Genomic DNA, 20,629 nt, shown 5'->3' with positions numbered 1-20,629 from the left:
TTTCTTGAGGGTTCACACGGATCTGAGTAATACCTCCCACCAAGGCTGTTCTGAGCCACCAGCCTTTTGCCCAGCTACCTTTACAATAAACACGCAAAGCCCAGCAGATGCTTTCACCAGGACGGGCAGTGCTTGCTATGCCAGCTGCTGCTTGCTAACACCACGTGCTCGGGAGTTTCTTTACAGTGAATTATCAGCACCCACAACGTAGTTACTGGACAGTAAAGTGCAAAGTGAGACTGCAAAGCATTTCACTGTATCTTTGCAGAACTGGTGCATTAACACCTGAAAGATTGCGGCTTCATTTCCATAGAAAATGGGATTAGCTGCTGAAACTACTGCTGCTCTTAAAATCCAAGAATCTACTAAACATGTCAGATTCTGTGCTGCTAAACTGGTGTAAACCAGAGTAACTGACAGTGAATTTATTCCAGATTTACCACCACGCTCCAAAAGGTGCAAAAAACCGCCAGGATCTGTTTTCATCACCATTTAGCTAGCTGTAATGATATTTGCCTAGGCATTACTGCTCCTATGATTTAAAGCAGGTTTGAGCTCTCAGAAACATTCTTCAGCTCCCTCCTAGACTAAAAGCCATAATGACAGTATTTCAATGATGCTGTTTAAAGCCCAAGAACATGTTTCTGAGTAAAATTAAGAATGTCAGATCTCGCTACTGTCGTAACTACAAGAAACAGGACAAAGTGCGAAATGCCAGCACACAGACTATAAACCACGACAGATTTCGGCATCTAAAGAGACAAGTGATGACCACTGCTCCCTATTTAAAACTCTTTTTTAAAGGGATTTTTCCTCTGTCACTTATCAACATCTTTTCCATCTGAGGATACCAACTAAGCACTTCTGAGCTGTTCCTGTGCAGCTGGGGAAATGAGCTCGGCCAAAGCTCCAGCTGGAGGGCAAAGCTGGTGGGTGAAGAGGAATAAATACTGGCCCCTCTGTTTTATCATTTCTGTCTCATGAAAGCATGGAATTTTTAGAACTCCTCCCATGTTTTTTAGAGCACAAAACCTCTGTCACAAATTCTACACTGTTAAGCATCTCTCACTGTTTATTTGTACAATATTTACTGTAATGAGTCACATCAGAAAGGATTTGTGATTCTGAAATAGTTATAAAATACACAGCAGAAGTAATAAAGGCTAACAAACTATCATTTAATAGTAGGAAAAAAGGCAGTGAAATAATACAATGACATTCTAGTTCATTTCTATGCACATTTATTGAAAAAAGTGCTATTAAAGAAATATTTTCTTCCTGTTGATTTAGCATCTTTACCTCCTCCTGCAACCTCACTTAAGATGTCTGTTCAATTTTCTTCATCTTTGCAATGCCGCAGAAATTTAGCCAAAGCATTCTGCAGATCTGTGTATCTGCAGCGCATAGACGAAGTGTGGTATCCCATGGCAACAGCTTAAAAATTATTAACTGCTATGCAAAGTTAGTGATTCCATGCTCTAATGACTCTAAGAAAGAATCTGCGAGTTGAGATGGGAAGATGGTTCATTTTATGACCTACATCCTCCCAGTGTTCCATAAAATTATCCTACCACTGGATCTCCTGAAGCTGCTTTCATTCATCATTGGGTTACCCCTGCCCTACAGCAGTGCCTGACGACGAAGGCTCGACCACGCCACCTCCAACATCCCCTGTGCTAGCACCCACCACAGGACTGGGTTAGCCAACCCAAACCTATTCACCCAGCTCAAACCTCAAAGGTCAGAAACTGGCAATACATTTCAAAACTTTACAAAGAAAATTAGAGCAAATTATTGTTTAAACATCAAAATGAAAGTAAATTGTGATCCTTCTTTGGATTATTGGCACCAGTGTTTTTATATGGAGCTGCTGTTGTTCGGCTCACGTGTGCTGGATTTTTTCATGGAAGAGACACTTCATAAAGCAAAGAGGTAATGACTGAATCAATTACATACTCTGTACTTACCCTAAAAATAAATAATAACCCTAATTCACTTTAAATGCTATGCCTGACTTTAAAAAGCTATGCATTCCTTCCTATACATTAAAAAGCTATGCATTCCTTACAAAAAAAAACCTGGCAGGAGACATCTATTGATGATGTATTTGGCATGGAGAGAAAAGCATATCATCTGCTCGCGTTGGGGCATTATTACATTTAATAGTACTGTATTAGGCAAGTCCACCCTCTACAGCCAGCAGCTGCAGACCCTGGTTCGGGGTCCTGCTCTGTGGTCGGCACCGCCGTGCCACCAAGGCACAGCAGAACTACCTGGCCACACACCAGTCCAGCAGAAGCCTTCCTCTTGCCCACATCCTCAGCCTCCTTGACATGAAGGGGATGTCTGGACATAAAATGAAGGTGTTCAGCTGTCAGGGTTGTGCCACTCCCATTCTTCTTCAGACATAAGGCAAAGAGTTTGACAGGAACACCCCGTCGGCTGTATTGGCTACCAAACAACAAAGCTGGCAAAGCACAGCAAACACCCACATAGAAAAGGAAGCATGTGAGTACACCATTAATAAGCAGAAGAAAGCATTTCTGGAGGGAAAAAAAATACAGAAAATAATTAGGCCCAGATCTTCAAAGACATAGACGGGTGTTTATCGTCATCTGGTTAAAGATGACATGGATGGTGCAGCTGCAAGCAGGTGAGGACCAAGGGGGAAGACAGCAAAAGCAGCAGCAGTCATAAAATACTGGGTCAACTGCACTACAGAATAATGTGTAAAAGCATTCGGATTTGGCTTACCAGGAAGGCTGGTATCAGACCCCCCAAAGGCACAGGGTTACGGTTTTTCAAAGAATTATGAGAACAAGGCACTCAATGCCTATTAATATTTCAGTGCAATTTTGGTGCCTGTATCAGTGGGTATGGGAAAGAGCTGTACAGCTCGATATGTTCTCTGGTCACTAGCTGCACTGTCTCCTCAGATCAAAAAACCCCACATTGCTCTAAGTACAACATAAGAGTCCAACAAAGCGAGTCTTAAATGGAACAGTAATGAGGAAAGGCAAATATTGACTAATGAATTGGAATCATTTTATCAAGGGACACATTTCTAGCACAAGATGGAAAAGCACTGAGCAATGAGGAAAATCCCTATAAAATAAATGCACAAAGCTCTCTGACTTGACATAACACAGCAGACCAGTAATGCCAATGACTATTGCTACAAATAAACATTTGAAGCAAATTTCTTCCAGAGGGAGATGACTGCCAGTTCCTTACCATCCGTACCGGGTTTTTTAATGTTGTTTGCATTCTTCAGACTGCCAAAATCAGCAGCACAGGTCAATAGCAAAAAAGAACAAATAATCCAAACTTCAGATGCATTTCATAAATCCAATCAGCAAATACTCCTTTCCTGACATGGTGTCCTTCAACTTTTTTATTAAAGAGACACTGAAGTATTTCTAAGTATCACATTGGTCCAACTGAGATCCCTCATACATGGATTTACCACTAACACAACTGAATACAGCAAATCTGCTGAATTACGCAGGTGCCACTTGAAGTTTAGTCCAGGAGACCAGAAGATGGAGGAAGAGGGACCAAAGCAACACACAAATATGACTGTGAACAAGCTTTCAATATCTCCAGTCTTAATAGCTTCAGTTATCTTAAATATAATCTTAGGTTTTTAAATAATAAATCCTGCTGAGTTGCAGCAAACTAGAAAAATAGCTTCTTCCTGTCCAGAGCAGTCTTACTGCCAACCTGACTAAAAGGCGAGCTAAATTTGGGCAAATAAACACACTTACCACTAATAAAGACAAGATTTAGGAAGAAACAGATTGAGATGCTGTAATCGGTGATGACTGAGCGCTGCCAAAACAATGCAGATGAAGGAGGGTACACGTGAGACATCAGCAGAACTATTTTCCACAGAGACAGAAATATTCATGCCACCAGAAAGCACAGGAGTAAGACCATACCTGAAATACCGTATAATTCAAGAAAGGCCTCCTAGAGTAACCCTTTTCGACGAAAAGGGCTCAGTGATTGCTTCCACTGCTCCCATACTTGCATTACGTTTCTGTTTGAAATCCAGTGTTACCATGTCTGAGTCCATCCATGCTGCTTCTTTATTCTTAGGTGGGGTTTTTTTTTCTTGATAGATTCTTCTTTGCTTTTATCAGTTGTATTACTAGATGTTAACATAAAATTGGTCCATCACCAGAGGCTGCAGCTGCAGAGGGTAATCTATTTTCATGCACCTGAAGACAGCCGTGCTGCTCCGGAGAGCCTGGAAGGGTGCGTGCGTTCCCTCACTCCACAAAACCACCCCACGCTACCACGCTGGCCAAGGTAACTCGGAGTTAAAGCTGCACTACCTGCTGTCTGCACGCCCCACCTTTCTTTGAAACCATCAAAATTCAGACCCTTCCGGAGAGAACTTCAAGCCACAGCACTGTGGGAGCAGGCAGGACGCAGCAGGGTCCCCAGGCACAGCCCAGTATTCCCAGTCTCCGAGCCCCGCAGCGTGCCAGCTGGCAGCCCGGTGTGTCCCGGGGAGGGGGCTCCAAGCCCCCGCAGCACTGTGTGGCACCAGGCACCGACCTCTGCCGCCTACAGCCCCACCGAGCGTCACGACGCAGAGAGCACTGCCGCTATTTAACTGCGTCTTCTTCACCGCACGCACACGAGAGTGAGTAAGAGTTAAGCTCGTAGCAAAGTAAGTTCCAAAATCACAACGCCTGCGTGACTGCAACTGTCTCCCAACAGGTATTTATAGACAGCCCGCAGGTATCAGCGGGCAGCAGCTGTTGCTACTGTCACTACTATGTATAAATAATATTATCATAGTGGTGTATTACATGATGCACACTACTACATAAAATGATGAATCGGTAACAATCTCCTGCAGGACATATTTCACACGTAGCCTGTTTATACTCTAGATAAGTACATAGATCCCACACTATATGCACTGTATTAACCTACGTCTCAATATACATTACTATATAGTTACAGCACACAATATATAATCACACACATTACCTTGTAGTAGTTATATAGACATTATTATATAACAATTGATATTAATTACTAGTAATAACAATAGGCATCATAGGTAATCAAATACAGGCGTTTTACAATTCCTTGTAAGAGCTGCACCATTTAATGGTACAGCACTAAACGGAACTAAATCCTTGGGGGGCATTTGGGTTTTTCTGTCTGAACAAAGAGTAAGTATCCCAAGAGCAGTCCCTCTGGCTCACTTCACCTCTTTCTTCACCAGAGTACTCTTTAGCTTAATGGCCTTAACTATTTACTCTCCATTTTGCCCTTCAAATCCTCCATTTGTATAGCAGCTTTGTCTTCATAAATCCCTCTGACAACCCCATACTCCAGTACTCCCTGTACGCTTTAGAGCTCTATTTTCACTCACAATTAACTTTAACAACTTATCACTCATCCACATTGGTTTTAAAATTTTATGTTTAGTTTTATGTAAAGATATATTCACTCCCCCCGAGCCAACTCCAGCACCTCTTTAAAGTTTAGCCAATTTTCCTTCATAGGCCATTTTGTAATAAACAGTGCCAGTCTACTTCACTTAATACATTCCTCATTTTATCTGATTGGAAGCTTTTGAAGTTCAATTCACCTGCTTTCATATCAAACTTCCTACCATAGCTGAAACTTGAAACAGCCATCTTTCTCTGCCTTGAACAGGTTACACAATGTCCTTCCAGTGCAGGAAATCCAAACTGCCCTGCATATCTTTACCTGCTGCTTCCAAGATCACCGTCCTAGCAAAGCCTGACGTACTAAATAAAGGTAATAAGCATAACATACTGAGAAGTTATACATAAATGCAATGCAAACTGTGTAAAGACGACAACCGCATCAAGCCACCATTCTGTATTCTCATAATCCACCAGCTCCAGGCCATCACATCTGACAAAAAACCACCATCGCAACATAATCTCTAAATGCTCCAGAAACCTCCACTTTAACGATGACACTCCCAGACAGCAACACACCACCCAGCAGTTAATTCTATTTTTTTATTTCCACCATCTTTTCTAAATGGTTTAGGCAAAATTTGTTGAGCACCAGTGCTCTCCGGGACCCCAGCGTGCCCGTTCCTCCCTCCCGCTGTGCTGTGGGGAGAAGTTGGCAGGGGACAGGTGAGCAGAAGGCGTGAGGACCACGGCCCTGTGAGCACAGCACAGCTCAGCAGAGGATATCAGATGTTTATGCAAGGGAGTTACCGGGCTGCACACAAGCAGGTGGCTTTTTTGGCACACCCAGTGAGTAATACTGAAGTCTGATTCCTTCAGCAGGGGAAAAAAGCTCGTCTCAGGAAAGAACATAAAGGGAATTTCAAAGATGTCTTCATTTTCCCTTCCTCTGGGCAGGAGTGGGAGACAAAACCTACTTTGCCAGACAAGCAGCAGGAATGAGGCGCTCTCTGCACCACCTGCTACAGATGAAAAGAGCCGTGGTGTTATTTCTTGTGCTCTTGCTTCAGTTGTGCTTCACTTCTGTGAGGTGCATGAGCTCATGTACTCTGCTGCCAGCAGGAGAGATCGTTCTGCTTATGCAAAACACTGCTTTTCTCAGCATAATGATCTGTGAGGGAGACAGGCTGACACGGTGAAGAGAGCCGCAAGGAAAGGGTGCATCAGCCTTATGGGAGACATTGGTACCAGCCTTGCCTTGGATAATGCACGTAAATAAACATATAGCAAGATCCTCCATCATGGGCAAAGCTTAACACACACATTCAACCTAAAATCCAGCAGATCAACAAAATGTCTCACACTATCACTTACACGACTGCACTGGTGGGTTGAGATCTTCACTCCCCGCTGTCCCCGTAGCTGCAAGCTCTCTCCCTGCAGGGACCGCTTCCCATCTGCTCCGAAGGGGTGACGCTGCTGCCTGGAGGGACGGCTGCCCGGCCCTGCAGCGGCAGTGCCCACGCCGGCAGACAGCCTGGCAGTCACTCGAAGGGATCTGCTCACCGCCAACACCGTTTTGTAACAGGACTGAATACACAAACCAGCTCAGCATCGAAGCAGCCAGCAGAGTTTAATAAATAAATTGTCTAGACTTATCAACCAAGCACGGAGTTCTCCGACTTGTAAAACGATGCACTAGTATGATAAGGACTTAGGAATAAAAACCATCAAATCCTGCAGTGCCTGCTTCTAAGACCACCATGCTCTGGATCTATCTGTACTCTTGGACCTGCCTCTGCTCCCGCCCGAGGACGTGGGATCCAGCTGTCTTGCCCACAGTGGCACTAGAGCAGGTGTGACCAGAGCCCATGGCTGCAACCCGTAACACAAGACTTGAAAGGGGAGACGGCAGCTGGGAGCGCGAGTCGCTGGAGCGGGTTGTGGGGAGACAGGCTGGCTGCAGAAGCCAGCTTGCTTGTTCCCTGACCGCACGCCGTAATTCAGTTTGCACTTCGGAAGTGCCGCAGCCTCACAAACCGACCAGCTGAGCATTTCCATCCAGGTGAAGATTAGCATCATCTTTTCTGCATACCTGCCCAAAAACTTGAGGGCTATCTAATATATGACTCAAAAATATTTAGAAAATATTAAATAATCACTTCACTCACTCCAAGTGAGTGTTATTCTTAATTACTTCAGGCAAGCTAGCCCAGACTGAGAGCCAAAACACTGACCATCTACAACAACAGAAGAGCTGGAGAGGAGTATCTTACATTGCCCTGCAGCACCTGCCTCATGCATTCTAGGGATGGGCACTGAAGCTGTCACATCCAGGCCTCCTTAGCTGGGGGACAGGACATGTCAGGCAAGATTGTTATAACAGTACCACTCACCAGGACATACAAGGGGCCAATATTCACTTCCTAGAAAGATATTCAACCACGAAACTTTTTTTTTTATTTTTTGTTTTTACTATTTCAACTCCAATACCAGAATCTATAAAATTATCAAGAGAATTATGATTTCAGATTCTACATCTATTTATTCAGACTATCTGTCCTTGTTTTCATATAGTGCGTAATTTTATTTTTACAGAACTAGTAAGCCAATCTGTGGTAATAGATAACTCAGATAAATAAGGACATGCTACAACTACTGCATTTGTCAGGCACCGATAATAAAGATACAATTACCTTGAGCACCAAGCTCTGCTGCTGTAAGTCTATAAAGTCTCTCAAAAACCCTAAATGTTAAAATAATGATGCTTTCCAATTTATGATCACATTACCAACACACTTGACAGGAACAGCAGTACTTAGCAGTGACATCCTTTTCCATATTACAGCCCCGTCCACACGACACTTCACCAATTACCCGTACCGACACGCTCGCACAACACTGCTGCACCGACCCCAGCTACACAAGTTACCACACGGAAGATCCACGCGCCACTGAAAATGAACGCTGCCAGTGCTTTGCATTCAGTGACCACAGAAGCTTTCATTCAAAGCTAAGGTCAAGGGAACACAACGGTCTTTCCAACAGTAATGGGTGGTACATACAGGCAACAGGCACAAACTGAAACCCAAGAAACCCACTTAAAGGTAAGAAAAACCTTGGTTTTATTGCAACATGGCCAAACTCTGGCAAGTCTGCCTGGAGCAGCTGTGGAGTCTCCATCCCCAGCTAACCCAGGATCTGACAGGGCACACTTGAGAGCCACAGGCTCCAGATGACCCAGCCTGGACAGGTAGAACTACTGGGGGACCCCTTGTCCAGCCCGCCTGACAACCTCAGCTACGCTGAAAGTCTGTGCGTTGATAAAATAGCAAAGCTTGGCTTTACAGGACCTTGAGTCCTGTGTCCCCACCACCTTCCATGGATCTCATGTCATACTCGACCTTGTACCATGATCTTCCCTCCCACCTGGCCAAAATTTATCTCATGTGCAGATCAGGTCATCGTTAGGAAATGTCAATATGATCTGGCTGATGAACCCAGCCCACAGAAAAGAACCAGGGCTTGAGCTATCCCGGCTTCAGACCTGAAGAAGGGCAGCAGCAGTGCTATTAGAAGCTCATATCTCTGTTAAAATGATTTGACATGTGAGTTATTCTTTTACCAAAGGTGGAGGAGCAATTAGAACAGGTTGTCTTGTGCAAAGCAAAAGTTCATCACCTCCATTTTTACAGGTAATTAAATCCCATGACAGTGTTAAAAGGAGCTCAGTTATAAAGTTATTGCTATCAGAGCTATAATCTGTAATGCACTAAACAAAATGGATGATTTATAAAGAGTTATAACAATAGTTCACTTAGAAGGGCCAAACTCTAGCCAAGGATTACTCTTTTATAGCACCATGGAGAATCAGAGAGGGAATACACAGCTCATTAAGAGGATTCAGAAATGATCAGGCGTGTGTCAAAATTAGTAATCCTGCAGTGGTCTCCCAGCACACCTGCTTTCTCAGCACAGCTCACGTTCGCATGTTTCTGCTGCTCAACTGCACTTCACCAGCTCTTGTCAGGGACCCAACGCAGGAAGATCCTACTAAATGTTGGCAAACAGCATTCAGTAACAACCAGCATCATCTTGGATGCATGTCAGGTTGGGGGAAAAAACAAGCTATAAGGGAACAGGTAAGAAAAGGAGAAAAGCCGAGTCATTATAAGTTGATGAAAACTTTCGAACAACGGATGATATGATGGAGATTTAAAAATAAAAAAAATCCCAAATGTTTAATTTACAGTACCTGGCTGTGATATTTTTATGAACAGTCATCTCACCAAGACTGGCATTCTCCATCTGACTAGTCACCAGATCCCATTTTCCAGCAGTGGAAAGACAACATTTTCAGGGAGCAGCTCGCCTCAGCTACAAGGAGTTTTCTATACTAAATCCAAGGGATCACGTACTGACATTGTAGTTTCTCCCCTCCACCTACAAATGTAGGCTAAGGAGTCTAGACAAGACGTATACATCTGAAGTTTGGGAAAATAAATCCCATTTTTAGCATCTTCTTTACAATATTGATACTACCTAAGATATGTGAACCCTACTGATAGACACTTTCAGGGGAACCAGCATTAAGCCCTAAATCAGCAGACTCACCTGCACACCTTGAAACCAATGCCAGTTCACGTTCCAGCCTGAAGCAGTAAATATTTGTGTATCTTTTTCTTTTGAAGAACATTTAAAAACTTCAAGAGAAGCCAGTTAAATGCTGTATTTGCTCCCCTAGCAACCTCTACGACAGCAGGCACTTCTATCAGCAGCACTGAGCACCAGGAGAGAACATCAGGTCACCATCTCTTCTGCCTTCAGATAAGGGTGCTCTAATTGCCAGTAATACAGACTGGAAGTGGAATTTTCTGGTTTTCCACTATGGAAAACCTTCCCCCAAACAATATAAAAGCCCCAAACGGATTTGGGAATGGAAAAAACAATCTTAGCCCCCAAATTATAGCTTGCTAAGGAAGGAAGTAAACGCCTTCTTGAAAGTTTATTCAGGATAAACCCTACATGTGCTGAAAATACACCAGGAGAAAAAAGGACCTCAGCCCACTACTCGTGCAATAACCAAGGAGGACCAAGGGAGTCCTTGAAGTCTGGCAGGCAGCGTTTCTCTAAAATAGCCTTCAAAACATGGCTGTGACACACGCTTTGCATGCCCAAGAGCCTGCAGCGGCTCAGCACGCGCCGCAGCAGTCTGCCGGGCACGCCTGGCAGGGCTCACGTCCGAAGCAGACGGTCTGCAGAGCCGTCAGGCTTTTGCGACGTGTTAGAGAAGCAGAGACGAATGTTACAGCACGCGACAGGGTTACGGAGGTGTGATGGCCATGAGAAGCCACTTAGCTTTATGACACAGTACGATTTGGCACTGCTGTGCAAGGAGATGCTGTAAAAGCCGGCATGAATTATGTTATGATGCGAAGAGGGACTCATTAAATTAGGAATAGGATCTCTCATAGAGGCCAATAAGCATCAGATGGAGCTGTGGAAAGAGTTCATTACATTAGAATATAAAAAGGTGGGCTGTGACATTTTGATTTGTTAAAAAAGCCAAAAAGGCATCATGTGAAAAGGGCCTATCATCATGTTACAATGTGCAATAGAAGCCAATATAAATTGCATTATGATTTTAATAGGGTAGTCATTGAGTTACAAGGCGTAATTGAAGCCAGTAGGTTTTACATAAGGCCACGAAGCGGGATTTGTTATCTTCCTAACAACACATACAAACTGCCAGACTGCACAGCGATACGAAATGGGGCTTCTTGAGACTAAAAGAGCAGGGGATTTTGCACGCTTGTGTTATACAATAGAAGCCAACAGAAAAATGAATTATGATGTGTGGAAAGGGACACTTCCTAACCATACGCAATAGCTATGAAACAAAAATTCCTCCTAAATGGGACACGATGGATGTAAAATTAGTAGCACTACAAAATCAGGCCTAATGGTGCAATAAGGAGGGAGATTCACTCGGGCTGCTTGTTCGTCTGAAGCCAGCATGCAGTGTGAGGCAGCGTTTAAGCCATAATGATGTTTATTTCAAGGAAATGTTACTAGACAAGTTTCCAGAGATAATTTCTGTAAAAACGAAGCATATTTTCCAGAACAAATGGAAAAGAAACACTACACTGCCCAGCAGAGAAATTCCTCACACAGGTATAAATGCTGGTAGCCCCACTGTTTCAGCAACGATGCTCCAAATGTACCTGATAACACTAATGTAACTGTACTCCTTGTAGTTATGGCTACACCACCCTCAGGAACCTGAAGCAGGGAGCAGACAGATGAGATGTGCTCTTTGACTTGGCATCATGCATCTGCATTGCCATCTGTAATAGACACAACCTGTATTCCCCACCTTTACTGTCTTCAGATCCCACAGCCCTTGCAAGCACATGAATTGCTGAAGATTCGTAGACTACACCTTACCCTGACACCTAGTTTTACTGACCCTTAAGGTTAAGGGGTGAGAGCAGCAGGCTGAGTGGAAACTCATGACATTTTGTTGACAAATAATAACTCTAGTGTTGCAGACAGCAACACAGCAATGGGAAGCAGTCTAGGATGGTCACACCACGCCCATCCCATCACAACAGAAGCTGTTACAGACCTAGAATGTCCAGCTTTCCCTTCCACTCTTCCCAAAGTTGGCCTCAAATCTGTCAGCATCATCAGTGGTCATCATCTGCACTCACAGCAAAAGGATGAACTCAGTGCTGAGTTCCCCCCCACCATGAAAATCTTTCCTGTGTCTGTGTTTGTAGTCCTAAACATGGACCAGGCATGAACCCACACATTGGCATGGACCAAACCTACACTCAAAGGTAGCCGACAACCTTTGGGAGAGTCCTAGAGGAGGATGCAAACTGCCAAGCAAATTCCTAAGCGATGCTCATTACTCACTGGCATGAGAAGCCAAGTTGTCACATGGAGAAACGAGAGACGAGTAACAGATTTTGGAAAGGAACAGGTCTCTCCCCAGGACGGTGCAGCGGAGCCTGGCAGTGCAGCAGCCGCTTTCTCTGCTCACCTCTGCAAAGCTCCTTTATTTGTTCCCAGGCTTGCAGCACCTGATTACTGGGGTTCCGCCACGCACAGCACAGCTTTGTACTACATGCTTCATGCAGTAGATATACCTAGCAATTATTTAAATCAATTAGCAGGCTACACTTCCATTTAGACATCTAGCAATGTCAGGAGCTTTCCAAGAGTCTGTTTCTTCTCATGGTCTTTTTCCCCCAGCATGGTTTTAATTATGGCCAACGCTAATTTTAATGAGTTGTCTGCCTTCAGTTCTGCGTGACTATAATGTTCTCCAGCTGATTTTAAAAAATCAGAAGGTTTTAACTTTTCAAGCTGCCTTTTCAACAAAAACAGCCAACTGTTAAATGGTTTGGCAGCCGGCCGCGTTCTGCAAACTGCACCGCGCTGCATTCCAGGCAGCCCTGATCCCTCTGCATCCCTGGACAGATCCACATGGCTGCAGAAACCCACCCGTGCATGTTAACCCCTCCTCTGCTGGGCCACACCAACACAGTTTCATGTAGCTGAATTTTTCACCTGCTTTTTCTTACTTGGAATCATTAAGCTTCACAGTATTTTCAAGCTATAAGCAGCATTAATAGATTTGAAAGCCAAAAAGGAAAACTGATCATCTAGCTAACTGCCTGCATAGCACAGCATAGAAAATTTCATGTCTGATTCCCTTGTCAGGCCAAATCTTCTTGGTTCAGATAAGACACATTTTTAGAAAAAGGTTCAGTCTTGATTTGAATCATCCAAGTTATTGAGAAATGGCTTCGCCATTTTTCAGCAAGTTATCAGTAGTTCTAATAAAACACAGATAAATTAAATGGGAAATCCCCATCTCTTCCAAGAATAGAAGATAGTGCTTACTTGGGATTAGTTTTTATTTAGAAAAGGGTACAGATCTGTGCACCTTATGCTACGCACAGTTATGCTCGTAGGTGAGGTACGGTTGGGGCAAGACAGGTTCCCTGCAACTTCCCATCATACCTGTGCCATAGAGCTGTTAAATACAAAAAATTTCAGGGCTGAGTACACCCTTGAAATATGAGCCGAATACTTGGCTTCTGGCCTGAGATCTTCATCTGAAGGTCACATTACAGTTCAAGAGCACTCGGGAATCAAACTGTGCAACCTTGACACTCTGCTATTATCTCCTGGCCAGACTTTCCCACCTCTGAAACACGTACAGCACATGCACTCTCCTACCAGTTTTGCCTGGTAGCTCCCCAAAGATGCAAATTGTTACTGCTTGCCCCCCCCCCTTTTTTTTTTTAATTACATCACATGTATCTCGTGAAAAGGAAAAGTTGTGAATGTCAGTTAACCCAAAACTCAAGTTCTACAAAGTTCATTTTTCACTACAATAAAATGCGTTCTGTTCTCTTTGAATCTATATGCCTGCTCTGAAATTCTATACTGTCTTTGCTTATTTTACTAATAGTTCTGCTATCCACACAAAATGACAAAATGAACCTTTTCATTTTTTTCACAGCACAGAGTAAAATTTAATTTTTCAGAAGCAAATTAAATTTTCAGACTTTCCAACTCTGCTGGAATTTTATAGTTCATTTTGACATTTCTGAAAAACCTCTGATTTTGAAAAATACCCGTGTGTTTTTGCAACGAAGCAGACTGAAACTCAACTGTTACCGCACAAATAAATAAATAAAAATGTACATACAAACCCACTGTAAAACAACAGAATGTATGAAGTTGTGATGAAATGGAGCTGTTGGCTGAAAGGAGCATTCGCTCCACTTATCTGTACCTTCACTAACTGCCTCAGCTTTTAGCAAATTGTGTATGAAGTATCATCCTAAGAGAAAGAACACATCTTCGCCAAACTTTTTGGCCTTCAAGTTTTAGATCATCTACCTTAATCCTGCACTGGTAGTAAAGAAAAACAACAAGACTTTTACTCTTCTGTCACAATGAACAGGGCTTCGTTCTCAGACCCACTGCACAATCTCCCATCAACCTGTTTTACTGTGCGTTTCAGCATTGGTCGGTATCTTGCTTCTCTCCAGGCATACCACAATTTTGTATCAAAGTTAGCCTTCAGTCTGCAAGAAATAATGAAAACACTAATTCACACTGTAAGAAATCGTACAGCCCGAGCAGGTTCACAAAGCACGCCACACGCAACCTGTCAACGTACCGATACTCTAAGAACATCGTTATGTCGTAAGGAACACTAGATATGAAAACCAGTTTTCAAACACGTTATAGCTACTTGAGTGGACCCAAACGATAAGCAGAGCAAACGAGCTAGATGGAGCCTTTCTGAATTGCTTACTGGGCTTAGGAAAGGCATTGATCCAAAGAGATGGCAAATCCTCAAATTATTTTGAAAGAAAATTTCCTCCTGTTCCCTAGTGAGGTAGCAAATTGCTCAGGTTTATGAAAAAGGAATATGCAACCTAAGAGACTTATTTATTACATTCTTCTCTTCTAGCACACAAATCAATTAACTTTGCTCCAGTAATGCTCTGGATGCAGTTATGAACCCATCCGTACCTCGCCATGGCATCTTCACAAAACAAGGCCTTCTTCTGAAAACAGGAGCCCAGGCACCACTTCAATGGCAGCTCTCCAGAGCTGCACCATCCTCACGAAAGAAAGAGAGAAAAGGAGCCTGAATCAAGGCCCGCTCAAATGAAAATCCCATTGTACTTAACAGGAGTTGAAACAGACCCTATACATGTAGCCACCACGTGTGCCTGCATATAAATGCAGTATAGCCACTCAACATATCCTTTCCGGGCCATCATTGCCTCAGACATCATAAGGGGAAGCATCTAACATTACAAATTAATGAGTGATTTATATCCTTGTCATTATTCATGGCTATAAAACACTATAATGCTCTAAATAAGTAAAAACATTTTTGCAGCTGCTGCAAATGTTTCATTCCTAGATGTAAGCTTGGCCGAGAGCACAGGGGTCTCTGCATAAGTGCCCAATTCACAGTGAAGTAATTAGCACATTGAAAAAATATATACCTGATGCAGTACACTATAGCCAACATTTTAACATGACCAGTGCTGATAACTAACCACAAATACAAACGTTTCCCAGGCTGCTTCCTTCCAGACAGGTAACTTTATCCGTTATCCCAAAGGTGTGGAAGAGCAAGGATGAAGTGTTACAGAATTGGAATGACGTTCCGCGTTACAGATGTGTAAAACAGCTGGACAAATGATGTCATTAAAAATACTTTGCCACCTCTGCTACTTGCTCTTGTTATTAAAAGCAGACATCAACTTTCTTTACCTAATCGCACTGTGTAAACCCTGTTGTGTCAAATCCTGCAGTATGTTCTGTTCCTAATTAGCAAAGACAACCCCCAGCTGCTTCCCATAAACTTCTCCGAGTGGCTTTGAACTTGCCGTGCTGCAACGCAGATGTGTTTTGCTTCTGAAACGCACATTTTTATCTGGATAAGAGCGTCATCTTCTGAAGAATCCGTACATGCTGTATTCCAAACCCAAGGCCCATGGAACATGCGCAGGCCACAACAGAAAATGAACTGAAAATAAAACCATAAAGCTTTTTCTACATCTTTCCATCACAGACACAGACAAAACTTTAAGTCAAGTCTGCAGACCAGCTTTGATATTGTTGGTATTGCTCTAGGTTCTGACAGTGTCACCTTTCCAATGCAACAAGTCTCCGTACTCCTGTGAGCCCACCAAGCTAAGCTTTCACGTCTACTGTACTAATTGCAGGCAGAGTTTTCAGAGGCACTCAGCATGGTTCAGCCACGCTCTCACTGAAATCCCAAGTAATACACCTGTTGACTCTAACAAGAGCAAAGTCAGGTCTCTGTTGAGAAGATGGAACTGAGTCCCATCCCACAGACACGCGCATTTTTTTCCCTTGTTTTAATTTTGTTGTGATAGTAACTCAATACACCTCTACTACTGATTTTGATTATTTGCTTACAGGTACCCAGCGTACCCTCAGTAACAGCACATGTGATCACCCTAACAGGCAAGAGTTCTCTGCTGTGGTCTGTATCCATACACCGAGTATTTTCTTCCCGAGAACAGCTCAGTTCTCCTGGACTGCTGTTCAGGAGAGGAAAAAAAATGACTACAGATCAGTAAACATGGATAAAAGCAGGGTATTTGATAATCCTATTAAATTTCAGTAGGTTTTAAATAACTCCAGCTGACAGCATTACAGCTGTTTTACTCAACTGTGCAGCAGGATACCAAGCCAAACCACCACTCAGTGTCTCTTTATAATGACTGGCAGTAGCCCCAAAAAATGCACTCTTTAGAAATAAAAAAAGAAAATAATCTTATTAGCCTGCATTGGGACTACCAAAGAATAACCCAATACAGATTGTAAAAGGAGGAGTAAATAGGTATAGTCCCTCTGCTTTCAAATTACAGCGAGATTTTCAAAAATTCCTACTGGAATTGAGAGCTTGTGGCTTCTTACAATGCCTTGTAACAGCACAGGGCCACATCTTCCACTGGCACACCTCCACTGCAGCTAGAAGATCATTTAGTCCCCACTAAGATCTAAACAAAATGTACTTCCCCCCCCCAGCAGAGGAACACAGCAAGGGACACTCCATAAGGAACACAGAGCTCTGACTTCGCCTACTAATAACCCTGGCCTTCGGAAGGTTACCAGGCCAGAGTAACCAAGCACACCTCCCATGCTCTTCGTAAGGACGCACTATTGCGGCCATCAGAAAACCCAAGTTCAGCATTTAACGGACACGGGCCTCCGAGAAGCCATCAGGTATGCAGCACATACACTAAGCGACAGCAGCATCAGAACCTTTTTTAAGCCATCACTAATCTAACTGCAGAGGTGTTGGAGACGACAACTCTACCAGCCTGAATCTGACCTCAGCCCAGTTTCTTGCTTGCTGGGGTTCTTTGGACTTGAGGAACATTACTCTTGTACCTACACTGACCTAACTGATGTCAAGCATCGTGAACTGAGTGCGTATGAACTATTACAAACACTTTTTTTGACATAACAGATACTCAGAATTACAGTACATACTCCGAATTATCTTCTCCATTTCCCCTTTTTCCAGGGCCTTTACATCTGTCTCCCACCAGATTCATTACAAAAGGCAGGTGCATTCCTTTTTTCTTTTCACTAAAAAAATCAAAACAAAAAGGCAAATAAGTTATACCATTATTCTTGCACTATTATTTCTTTTGGAAAACTTTCACATGTGCAACTCATTCTCATAAAAAGCTGCTGCAAACAAACGTTCTTTTTGCCTATCATGTTCAAGCCGAAAACAGAAATACAACCAAAACAGTGTGAATAGTCCTTTTGTAAGCAGACGACTTGCAGAGGTTTTTTTTTACCCCTCAGTGGGTCTAGCAAGAGGTGTAAAATGTTCCCCAATAGATTGTTTCTAGAGTGAAGACAAAAGTCTTTCAGCATAAGGGCTGAACATTTTTATTATTCCTGGTAGAGTCACAATAGAAACAGAAAGAGATGAGAAAGTCCCTTACTAGGAAAATCTTCATAGCTAGAAAATTCAAAGCCCTCAGCAGAGGACACAGCTCCCTAGAGAGGAGAAAAGCAGGGATAATTCCTACTCCATCGTATTCACTTGGCTGTAAAACTACTGAACCTTACATTTTCCAAAATTACTTCCACTATTGACGGGAACTGCCCACGTTTTTCCAAGCACTAAAGAGAACCTTTGTTAGCACTTCCTCAGCTTTTGTCGTCAAGCTAAAGAAGGCAGAGATGTAAGAAGCATTCATTTTTTTGCACTTCCTAACAAAATCTTAAAAAAAAATATGTATTTAATATAGTCAATACTTTATTCAAACCAACTCTGAGTATTTCACTTTTTCAGGCTTTCAAGAATGATTTTTCAGAAAATAAGCTATTAGCGGAAGAGACAAGCAAGACAGGAAAACCTAACTAGCTGGTCCTTCGGCACAGCAGCAGAAACTGCAAAGCAAAATGCAAAGCCACAGCTATTGAGGTACCTTCTCAGCGGCTGCAGCTGTACCACACGCGCTCCCCTCTCCATCCATCGGTCAGGTCACAGTCTCACACACCTCTCCGGACACCTCCTCGCTGGCTGGCCATACAGATGGTACGCAATTTTTCAGCAATAAGGAAAGTCAGGCATGTTCCGTAGCGTGGAATGAACTTCGGGGTCTCTGTTGAGAAAGCTCCACGTATATGACACCAGTTTCAAAGACTAAATAAATAACTAGAAATTATCCTTCAGATTTCATCCTAACAAACAGCCGATACATGACCAGAAGGTTTGCAGATTCAACTTGCCAGGTTAATTTTATCTTGAAAATAGTTCCTCTACAGAAGGAGACCTTCGCTCAGGGGTGACAAGTCATACTGATGGAGGTTATCTTGTCACATCTCCTAACACAAAATTCTGTGGGGTTTTGTTGCAACTGAATTCTACCTTTTGCTGAGTAATCAGAATGTGCTAACTGAGGTGGTATTATTTACTGTCTGACTCTTACCTTACTTATTCAACTTACAAAATATATTATAAATAAAAGTCTTTTATATAAAACTTTTTTTTACTGCTTTTTTCCTTATGATACATCTCAAGCATTGCAACTCTTTCAATATGACAGGTCATGTGCTACCAGGTGCTTCCAGCACAAGCAAAAAACCCCGCACCTATCAAGAGTTCCTAATCACGTCAGTTGTTTTCTTTACACTGCAGCCTCATCAGGAAATGTGGGTTCACGATCATTATCCACTGCTTTGGTTTTACCGCCCTTCCCACTCTTCATCCCAGCTATACGTCATGTCCACAGTTATTCAGCTCCTGTCCCTGCGAGGTGTGAGAAGATACAGAAAGGCCACAGTCTGGTCATGTCTAAGCACACCTCTCCTTCACCCTGGGGACACGCGATCTGTTCTGAAGGCAACACCCAGATCGTCTGCCTGCATGCAGCCATGATTCACTTTGTCAGGAGCAGTCCAGGGTGGATAGGTTTGTTTAGATTAATGCTATCACCGCTGGTTATTTAGAAAACCTTCAGTCATAAACTAATCCGACAGGAATAAGCCATCAACACTCTTGCCTTCATGACCACCCTGGGTCTGTAAAACTGACACATGCAATTTGGCTAAGACTGTCTCCAAAGAATATTTAAGTCAAAATTCAAACTACTGTATAAATGCACACTTCAACACAGTTTTCACTAATTTTCTTCTCAATAATACATCACAAGTATCAGCAGCTTGGCATCAGAACCACCAGCCTTTGCAAGTGAACTTCAGCAGGAAAGCACGGCTGAGGAGCACGGGGAAGTGTCCCTCCTGACACACACACGTGTCCCACCTGAACACAGACAGCAGCACCACAGCCTGGGATGTGCTACCAACAGCACCAAGCCTCACAGCTGAGCTGTGAAAAGCAGAAAGGCATCCCTACATGGAAAGACAGCAAATCAGAAAGAGATGGGTATCCTGGAAAGCAAAGATATGCCAAAGAGGCAGTGGGATTGCCGTAGGAGAAGCGGGATCCAACTGCTTTTCCACCAGTTGGTAGTGGATGGAGTTAAGGCTGAAGAAGAAAGGACAGGAGCTGCTTGCCTTTAAATGACATTTGGAGAGGATGATAGGTAGAGACACTTCCAGAACAGCTTTTGGGGGGAGGAGGGTCCCCTGTATTAGCTCTTTTCAAGAATAAGACTTTAAGACTTTTTAACTTGCAGTTTGAGGTTGGCTGGACAGCAGGCTCCTTTGGTTATGGGGAAATAAGTTACTACAGTTGTTAGGTCGGAGCTGCTAATCAGCAACCAAACATAGGAACCTCCTCAATGACAGCATGGCTCAGAGGGCTGTACTCATACACCAAACAGTGCATGAAAGTCTACTGGTCTGGTTTGGATAACCTCTGAAACATTCAGATGCTTTTCCAAATCCCCTTGGCTCAGAAACCAGGCTGGCAAACTCTCCCTAGTAGTCTGATTTTTTTATTGTCCTTTGGCAAGTTTTCCAGCGCTCCCTGGTTTTGGCTGGGATGGCAATACCACAAGAATGGTCTTCCTCACATATTCCAGAAGCTTCGCTTCCAGTCCCACCTCAAGCTAGGGTGTGCCGAAGCATGGAGAAAAGACAAAATATGAAACACCGCTCGATCGCACACTAGTCTGGATTCTCTCACTGTATATACTGGCTAG

General features: G+C 43.2%; 1 protein-coding gene across 40 annotated transcripts in view; it reads right to left on the bottom strand.

Moving 5' to 3' along the window:
- LOC142364008 (uncharacterized) overlaps positions 1-20,629 on the bottom strand; it is a 316,325-nt gene that overhangs the window by 210,882 nt on the left and 84,814 nt on the right. The window contains exon 1 of one of the 40 annotated variants that reach the window (XM_075442067.1): positions 6,792-6,965. The exons of 38 other annotated variants lie outside the window; for them this stretch is intronic. The gene's annotated coding sequence lies outside the window, so the exon portion shown is untranslated. Of the gene's footprint in view, positions 1-3,941; positions 4,146-6,791; positions 6,966-20,629 lie in introns of those variants that run through there. One more of the 40 variants, XM_075442071.1, reaches the window with a different exon arrangement.

This window comes from Opisthocomus hoazin, chromosome 23 (genome assembly GCF_030867145.1).
Source record: "Opisthocomus hoazin isolate bOpiHoa1 chromosome 23, bOpiHoa1.hap1, whole genome shotgun sequence".
Classification (NCBI taxonomy): Eukaryota; Metazoa; Chordata; class Aves; order Opisthocomiformes; family Opisthocomidae; genus Opisthocomus; species Opisthocomus hoazin.
This window is presented reverse-complemented; position numbering and strand designations above follow the sequence as displayed.